This window comes from Antedon mediterranea, chromosome 2 (assembly GCF_964355755.1).
Source record: "Antedon mediterranea chromosome 2, ecAntMedi1.1, whole genome shotgun sequence".
Taxonomy (NCBI): Eukaryota; Metazoa; Echinodermata; class Crinoidea; order Comatulida; family Antedonidae; genus Antedon; species Antedon mediterranea.
The window spans coordinates 15,765,001-15,775,277 of NC_092671.1; the positions used below are offsets into that span (position 1 = coordinate 15,765,001).

The window sequence follows — 10,277 nt, forward strand, 5'->3', positions numbered from 1 at the left end:
CTCTTACGAAAGTTGAGAAAAAATTGACGTCGTTGACGTTAGTCAAGATCGTGTCAGGCCGCAGAGAAACATCTGTAGTTATGCTGCTCCCGAAAGTTGAAATTTTGGCTGTGAAACACACGTCGTATGCTTACGTCGATTTTAGTGTTGTTACGAAAGTTGAAATTTTTTTCTTTCGTCGGTCAGATTTATGACGTATTTGAAACAACATCTATGATTGGTGTTTCTTTTTAGAGCGGGTTTTATCATTTTTCGCGCGAAATGTTGAATGTTGTTATTGTACCTGTAGCTACTCAGTGTCAGTGCAGCACAACAACATATTATTTTTATTAGATAGGCTAGGCCCTAGTATTAGTAATCTATATATAAATTTACGTAAGGGCAAAATTCGGTAAATCGCGCCTTACTTCTAGAATTTTCACTCAATGGTATATAAAGTTGGTTCGTACTTTCGGTACTGATTTTAACCACCTGATGTAACCCTGTTTACTAATTAAATTAAGTTAGATAATTAGTTATTGACGATTAAAACGAATTTAGGTTCAACGATTTGCCCCAAATAGGGGTGTTTTCCGATCGTGGTATACACTGTCTAATGGATGTCCATCTTGAAAAATACCCGCCACAAAAATGCGAGGAGGCTTCGCATTTTCCTATCTCCTCCTACGATAATTGTTTTTAATAGCTGAAAACCGGTTGAACAGCTAGAGTACACCATCATAATGTTGAAGACAGGCCGATTTTCTTTAAAAAATACTATTTTGATAGATTTAATATACGATTATACAAATGTATTGATTTGCGATGAATGGAACATCCCAATCTCTCAGTCTGCCAGAGTTTGGTTTAACACAAGTACTGTAGGTAAATTTATGAGCCCTTGGCTTAACACATACGGTAGGTAAATATATGGGCCCTTTGAGGATAAACTTACAATACTTTGACAATACTGTAAATAACTATTTTTGGAACTCATTTGAATCGAAAATTTCTTACTGTGAATGTTCGTCCTGTTAGATAATAATAAACTGTTAGATATATAAACACATTATTATATACAAATACACTTTATACTGACAGTTCCTTCTCAACGTTTGTATTAATTAATAATTACCAAAAATATAAACGTCGTAGTGGTGTATCGTGACATGTACTTTAATATTTCAATCGATTATGACAGTGACAGTTTTAACAAAGTATTAAATCGCAAATGTTTTACTGTATTTAGAGGTATATTATGTATATGCTTATAAAACATGAACAAAATATTTCGTTACTGAGTGGATAAAGAATATATTTAAAAATTGTTCCTCTTTGTACCTATCCGCTTTCCCATCCCTCAACCCTAATGTTACATACAAAACACAAATTGGGTTTCTTTAAATGTGTCCAAATCAAAAATTTGGACTCATTTTGTGAAAAGTTTCTCCTTCGGAAGTAATTCCCAGGGTGCTAATTTTAGTTGACTACATAAATCATCGTGTCTATTTATTCGTTTCTGTAAACGACAATGTATTATAGTCCTGCGGTACGTACATTTGAAATCGCCAGTTTTGTTACGCTGAAATTACTGTAGGCCTATATTCGAGAACCATCTGTGGGCACGACCTAGATGGTACGCGAGCGAAGCGAGCGTACCATCTAGTAATACTTAATTAATACTGTACTAATAGGAATGGATTTGACCAAAATATAATCAAACTAGCCTAGGACCCAGGCTAATAGGCTAGGCCTATGAACCAAAATATGAATTAATTATTCTGGCCTTAGTAGGCCTAGCCTTAAATAGTTTTCAAAATTAAAAAACGGCAAATCATTTCGGGATTCCTATTATTATTATTAGATACCCATTATTTACCTATAATAAGAATAAATTTGACAAAACAATATAAATTATACAAAATCAAGCAAACATTTTTTTTTAAAGTTACATAATAATATTATATTGCTTACAAGGGCTTTCTATATATCTTATCTTGTTGCAAATGTTCATTATCGTGACGTTTCTACTGACAAATAGAACAGAAGAATGTCGGTTTCAATGCGGATTGTTTATTGCACGTCCATAAATAAGAGTATTATATTTTGATATGAGTTGTAAACTCCCTGATTAGAACAATATTATTTTGAAACTACTGTGCATTTGTAAAGTATGTACATTGTACAACATCGTAAAGTGGGCTAAAATTGTAGTAGTACGATAAATACATACAAATGTTATTGTCCGGCTATATTTCACTGTAAGGTCATTCAAGTCAACTTTCGTAAGAGACGTAAGAAACGTGACGCAAGGGCGTTCATTCAAGCGTAAGATAAAAAATCCCGGTTTCCTGTAAAATCTGAAGAAAACGTCGTAACGCAACAATTGTTAGGTCATCGGTTTCCTGTAAAATCGTTTGTCGTTACCATTTTTCTTACGTTACGTCGATTTTATAAATTTTCGATCGTAATCGGTTTCCTGTAAAATCCGCATTTCTTACGACAAATCGACGTAGTCGCAACAAAAGTGATGTTCTTACGTCGACAGGAAACCAGCCTTTAGACCCTAATCTAGGCCTGAAATTGGATACTGTAGATTTTGTTCTTAAATTCATTGATAATACAGTAGTTCATTCTTATATTGTTGAAACTTACCGTGATGATAATTTTACCCAAATAATTTGAAGCTAGTAAGTAATTTAAACTTAAATATTGTTTTTTTTAGCTAGCCTAAAAAGTTATACATGTTTCATTCAGTAGGCCTAAGTAGAATGGGAAAAGCTAAGTTACTGAAAACAAGGCCAACAGCCATTAAGTCGCGTGCTACAATGCATAGTGATACCGGACCGACAGACAGACCGACAGACAGACCGACAGACAGACCGAGAGAGTGAACTATACTGACCGAAATTACTGAACATGTTTAAAAATGTTGAAATGTTTAAAAACATTTATTTTTTTTAAATTTACACGTGCGTAGCCTGTCACTTTTGACGTGCTCGTATAACGTAATTTCGAGTTGAAAAGTGAGTCAAGAAAACAGAAATCGGGCAAAAAGAGTGCGCAATAACATTTAACGCGCAGTGCGCGCGCAAAAATATGCGCACTCATGGCAATTTTGTAAACGCTTAAAATTGCCTGAAATGTACTCTTATTTCATCGAAAATAAATTTTGAAAATGTTAAGCGCGCGTACGCATGCGTTACATACGTAATTGTATTGCCATATGATGATTTATGCCCTGAAATTTATGAGTACCAAATTTTATTTAATTGTGATTCATGGTTGTGAAGATATGATTACAAACGTGATTTCGTTAAATCGTGCGTAGACCGCGTAATTTTTTATTGCGCACCGTGAAAACATAACCACATTGATTCCTGGCCATAAGGAATATACTGTGAAAAATTGACCTACCTAGATTAAACTGATATCAAGATAAGGTCAGAAAGCGATAAAACGCATAGTGATACCGGACCGACAGACCGACATAGTGAACTATAGAGTCGCTTCCACGCGACTAAAAACAACAACCTAAAATTACTGAAAGTAATGTAAAAAATACAACAATGAAACGTCACAAAATAAACATGAATAATTCATCAGTTAAGTTAAATTTGTTGTTCCGTGTGTACCCAAGCGTATAGCAACGAGAAGTGATTTACACAACTGCGATACGATTCTTTCTACAATAGGCATAGGATTCTCGCCTTCGCGCACTCTTTTTCACACACACGTCCACTACTTTGCAAATGTGTGGAGGCTAATCGACAGCTAGACAAGACATTAAACTAAGTAGTAATTGGACATAGCCCAAAGAAATAAATAAAGAATGTGTATAATGTGTGTACTGTAATTTTTTAATTCTGCTATTTTATTATCAAACAATATGCATGTACTCAAAGAAACTTTAAAAACGAGAATAAAAAATGTATTTTTGTGTAATGTTTATTGTTTAATTTTGCTGACTTAGGCCTATTACTCGGACTGTGTCATACCTAACTAACACACACGTCACACAAACCAACACAGCTACTACTAGAATAGACATGGGTTTAGAGACTAGTAATTAGGCTAAAAGTATCAATAGAAACTATAATTTTATAATTTTTTCCGGCCTCCGTTGCTAACCGATATAGACTGAGCGTAAGCTTGGCTTGGCTTGGCTAGGCTAGGCTAGGCTAGGCCCGGCTAGACCCGACCTGGCCGGGCTAGGCTGGGCTGGGCTAGGCTAGGCTAGGCTATGCTAGGCTAGGCTAGTCCCGGCCCGGCCCGACCCGGGTCACCTGCGTTACCATTGGACAGATGTACCGTAACTCCCCGCCTGACGCTGTCTCCGGAGCGGGTTGCGCGACAAGTCGCGCTTAACGCTAGAATCGTGGACCCGGTGGGCCCGCTTCCCGCATCACCAGATAAGTAAAGAAACGATGAAAGTAGTGGTATTTCACCGGCGGCGTGAGCCTCCCACCTATTCTACACCCCTCATGTCTCTTCACAAGGTCAGACTAGAGTCAAGCTCAACAGGGTCTTCTTTCCCCGCTAATTCTGCCAAGCCCGTTCCCTTGGCTGTGGTTTCGCTAGATAGTAGATAGGGACAGTGAGAATCTCGTTAATCCATTCATGCGCGTCACTAATTAGATGACGAGGCATTTGGCTATTAGATGACTTAGGTACAGCAGTAGAAACTGCCACAACTTCAAGTCTTTCCACCTTAAGACAGTAGGCGTCACTGAAAATGACGAGAAACCTTCCACACTGTCCCGTCAAGGATATTCACGTCTATGTGCGAGAATCTCCTTGACACCGAAATATGTGTAACCCGATCTTACACATATCCGTTGAAGGCAAGGGATAGGTGTTATTCCCTCATGGTACACAAGACACAATCTTACGTAGCCCACTACGTACCTGTCCTCATTTTTGGGTCCTCCTTCATGTTAAATTAAAATGGACTAACCACAAGTACACATTCCTTATCATGGTTAACAATCCATGAATGCAGCAAATAATTGGATTGAATCGCACAAGACTTTTAAGGTAATCTGTTCCAGCTTCAACAATTGCGTTGTTTTCGGCACCCCATGTGCCTCTAGCTCCAATCACTACTGGTATAACAGTCACTTGTTCGGCCCCGGTCGAGTTCCTCACCTGTGGTATCAAACAACTGTATTTTGAGATCTTTTTCCTCGCAGTTAATGATAGACTCCGACTACAATTGTCCCATACCACCGTGGGGTCCACAATCAGAGCGCGATCATCCTTAACCAGTAAAATATCGGGTTTTAAAGTTCCCGTTGACCAAGCTTTATGCAGACGTTATTATGACGCCTGATTCTTGCTTCCTTAACTACGTAGCACCAACCGGAAATGTGACCTACTGTCTCAATAGTGGTCAGACACCTTCTACATCGCACATCTCTTCCTTCTCTACCTCTGGAAACGACTTCTCTAGTAGGATAGGTGTTGCTTCGCAGTAACAATGCTGATATGTACTCCCTTCTTTTAGGAATGATCGTTTTGAAATCCAGTGATTTGAAACTTTCGATCCCTTCCAGTTTTCTACACCAATGCCTTGCGATCCTTGAGCGGCCCAATTGCGTTGTCTTTCCTCTTTCCATTTGCGATTAAGCTTCTTTCGGTGTGGAATGTCCAGCTTCCATTTAGTAGCGAGCTTTTGAATTCGATCGGCGAATCCTTTACCTTCCGCCCAGCTACGAACAAAATGATCGGACGAATCTAGGCACCGGCCTAGATTATGCAACCTTGCAGATAGAACAGATTGTGACAAGCAGGGAGGTATACAACAAATGCGTTGATATGCAATTGGGTAGTTTGAGCCACAGTTTGATCCAGTATCTGATGGTATCGTCTAGCTTTTTAATTTGAGTTTCAGATGTTTCTAACTAGAATATCCACTTTCTGACGGGGTTTGAGAAATGCTTTGCACCATGTATCTAATGTAGATACGCCTCGAATTTTTCCAGGCCATTCCAAGGATCGAATAGTGCTCCAAGATATCCATTACTGGTACCTGGTTCAACCCATGGTATGGTTTCTGAGTCGACCTGAAAAGAACGGGTCATGTTTAGAGCATACGTTTTATGCAAAGGTTCTATCGAGAACGCTGCACTTTTACTGGCATTTATGACCAGTCAGATGACAAAACTGTTCGACAATCTTTAGGAGTGCACGCATTCCTTCTGAACTGTCAGAGCACAAGGCAGTGTCATCTGCGTATGCTAATGAAGTGCAGGCTGTGGTGTTATTTAGCTTCCACCCTAGTAGGTTGTTCCAATATACTACATTTGGCGTAGTGTATGGTAGCACCGTGCCCCGTTTTGGAAAACTTCCCACATTTCCGCATTTAAATAGTACACTCGCATCGGTATGCTTGTGTAGGCGAGTTGTCAATTTTCTTATTTCTGTATAACCGGTGTTACACATGGGACACACAAAGTATGTAAACGGGACAGGTACTACCACAACCGGGTTGTTCTCTACCTCCTTTCTACTATCAGCAGAACGGACAACAGGTATATCCTGAGCGCTCTCAGGTATAGATAAATCCTCAATTGGAGTTCTTATTTTGAAGAACTCTTTTAGACTTGACGGTGGGATGTTGTGCCCGTCTATTACAGGATGCCCGCTCCTGTACCTGCAAGTGTGTCGCAACCCCCATCTGCACCTGCAACAGATGAGGCCGGGTCCCTAGTCCGGGAATATAATTAAATATACGTGTACAAATCAACTTGTTTTTACACTCTCGGGAGATTAACCTAAGAGAAACCCCAATTAGACCAGTGAGGTATGGTAAGAACACACGTATGGTAGGTTCTCATTTCTATATATTCGCCATCTTTTGGAATCTTTTGTGATCGGCAACTGGATTTACAGGGACATTCACTACATTTGGTTTACCCGCGCTTCGTTGAATTTCTTCACTTTGACATTCAGAGCACTGGGCAGAAATCACATTGCGTTAATGCCATGGTTGCGGACGTCGCAATGCTTTGTTTTAATTAGACAGTCGGATTCCCCGTGTCCGTACCAGTTCTAAGTTGGCTGTTTGGCGCCGGCCGAAGCGACCCCGAAAGACCCCCAAGCCAGGAAGGTCCACGGAATGGGCCCGGCACTCGTCCGGGCTCGCCCTGCTTGCGCAGGCCTCGCCCAGTCACGGCACGCGCCCGGTCCCGCTTCACTCCCCAGCCCGACCGACCCAGCCCTTAGAGCCAATCCTTTTCCCGAAGTTACGGATCTAATTTGCCGACTTCCCTACATTGTTCTATCGGCCAGAGGCTATTCACCTTGGAGACCGGCTGTGGTTATGGGTACGAGCCGAGGCGAAAATCAGTCGGTGTCCCTCAGATTTTCAAGGGCCAGCGGAAGCGCACCGGACACCGCAAGAGCCGCGGTGCTTTACGGGCCCGCAGCCCCTATCTCCGGGCGAACCGATTCCAGGGCGCCCAACCCTTACAAAGAAAAGACAACTCTTCCCGGGGCTCCCGCCAGCGTCTCCGAGTTCGTTTGCTTTGCAGCACTGGCTGCGCGAGGCAGCGACTTCCGCATTCGGGTTCGGGAATATTGACCCGATTCCCTTTCGCATAAGGGGCGCGACCCACGAGAGGCCTACGCCACCACTCGGAACGGAACTACCCTATAGCTTAGGATCGACTGACCCATGTGCAACGGCTGTTCACATGGAACCCTTCTCCACACTCGGCCCTCAAGGCTTTCACTTGAATATTTGCTACTACCACCAAGATCTGCACCCACGGTGGCTCCACCCACCCACGGCGGCTTCAACGCTCACCGCAGCGACCCTCCTACTCGTCGGGGCTTACCTCCTCTGCCCCGACGGCCGGGTATAGGCGGCACGCTCAGTGCCATCCATTTTCAGGGCTAGTTGATTCGGCAGGTGAGTTGTTACACACTCCTTAGCGGATTCCGACTTCCATGGCCACCGTCCTGCTGTCTGTATCAACCAACACCTTTTCTGAGATCTGATGAGCGTCCCAATCGGGCGCCGTAACCCGGCATTCGGTTCATCCCGCGGCGCCAGTTCTGCTTACCAAAAGTGGCCCACTGGGCACTCGCATTCGTCGCCCGGCTCCAATCGAGCGAGTCGGACTTCTTACCAATTTAAAGTTTGAGAATAGGTTGAGGTCGTTCGGCCCCAAGGCCTCTAATCATTCGCTTTACCAGATAAAACTGCGTTCGAGCGCCAGCTATCCTGAGGGAAACTTCGGAGGGAACCAGCTACTAGATGGTTCGATTAGTCTTTCGCCCCTATACCCAAGTTTGACGATCGATTTGCACGTCAGAATCGCTGCGGACTTCCACCAGAGTTTCCTCTGGCTTCGTCCTGCTCAGGCATAGTTCACCATTTTTCGGGTCCTAACGCACACGGTCCTCTTCCGCCTCGCCGACAGAGCGATCGAGACGGGGCAGTGGTGCGCCCGCCGCCGAGCGACGGGATCCCACCTCGGCCAGACGGACTGGCTTTCACTTTCATTGCGCCTTCGGGCTTCAAAGTCCCTACGACTCGCGGGCGTGTTAGACTCCTTGGTCCGTGTTTCAAGACGGGTCGGGTGGGCTACCGACCTCGCTGACCGACCCTGGGCGCCTGTTGAGACCGAACCTGCGCAGCCGAAAGCTGCACCAAAACGACACTGAGAACAGTCCCGCTCCGATCTAACTCGCGGGAGACAGGCGGCCCAGCCCTCCCGAAAGAGGGCAGACGCGGATTCCCTTCTTCGACCGGGCGTCCAGCCGCTGGAGATCGGTTATAAGCTCTCCCGTGCCGCGAACGATCGTGGGAGGAACCTGCCGATCGGCATTCTGGTGGACTACTGGCCGGTCGTAAGGTCTACGTACGCAAGAAGTGCACGCGACGGAGGGACGAGCCGTCACTCGGCCGGTCCTTGCGGATCCTGCAGAGAGACGGACGTGCTCCCGAACGCGCTGAATCTTTCGTGCCACATTGCGGGCCCACCCGTTTGCTTCTTAGCGGTTTCACGTACTTTTTAACTCTCTCTTCAAAGTTCTTTTCAACTTTCCCTCACGGTACTTGTTCGCTATCGGACTCGTGCCAGTATTTAGCCTTGGATGGAGTTTACCACCCGTCTTTGGGCTGCATTCCAAAACAACCCGACTCCTGAAAACCGTGGTCCGCACGCGGCCCAGGCCGTGGGGGCCTGACACCCTCTATGGGAAGGCCTCGATGAGAAAGACGTGAGCCCGAGCACACGCGCGGAGTAGGGCTTTCTTACGCCACATTTCCCGCGTACCGTTCAGGCACGGGGATTCGGCGCTGGGCTGTTCCCGCTTCACTCGGCGCTACTGAGGGAATCCTTATTAGTTTCTTTTCCTCCGCTTAGTAATATGCTTAAATTCAGCGGGTATTCTCGCCCGATCTGAGGTCGAGTTGGTAGGTCTAGTGTGCCGTGTTGAGAGGCCAGGCCGATGCTTCTGGGCGGCTCCGAGAGATGGTGCTCGATCCGCGGGCGGAAGGTTCCCCTGCCAGTCCAACCGCCTCTTCCTCTCGGAGGGAAGCGGCCTGAGAAACACGCTGCATCTGAATTCACCCGGCTCGACAGGCTGAACGTGCAGCCGCCGGGCTCAGTCGGGCGCTGGTCCGCATCCGTTCCGTCTTGTGTAAACGGAACGGGCGCGATGCGTCGCATTGCCGACCCTCAGACGGACGTGGTCCGGATCGCGAGGACCCGGGCCGCAATGTGCGTTCGGATCAATGTATCTTGCAATTCACATTAGTTTACGCAGCTGGCTGCGTTCTTCATCGACGCACGAGTCGAGTGATCCACCACTAAGAATTGTTCGCAACTTGCGTTTTCAACGCTTACAGAGTGCGACAAAAAAAAAAGATTTTCGTTTGAGAAAAAACAAAGAACGGGAGCGGAGGCGCCGGTCCGGGCGCGTCTTTCAAGCAGAGCCACCGAACCAGACCACGGGCGGCCCCGAAAAGCATCCCGAACACCTCGGAAGGTCGGGCGGTTTTCGCTAGTGCACTCCCAAGTTCGATTGGTTTTCGCCAGCCGGTCGCTTACCGTCCGGCCCTCCTTCTAGCCACGACCAGGCAGACTCGCGTGCGAGTCGGCCGTGCTGGGTGACAAAACGTTCTTGCGATTGCGTTAATGATCCTTCCCCAGGTTCACCTACGGAAACCTTGTTACGACTTTTACTTCCTCTAAATGATCAAGTTTGAGCGTCTTTTCGGCACGTGAACGGTAAAACCGACACGGCCGATCCGATGATCTCACTAAACCATTCAATCGGTAGTA

General features: G+C 45.2%; 1 pseudogene; it reads right to left on the bottom strand.

The window, feature by feature from the left end:
• Window positions 1–9,665: 9,665 nt before the first annotated feature.
• LOC140041270 (5.8S ribosomal RNA) lies at window positions 9,666–9,811 on the bottom strand (annotated as a pseudogene).
• Between the last annotated feature and the right edge of the window lie 466 nt (window positions 9,812–10,277).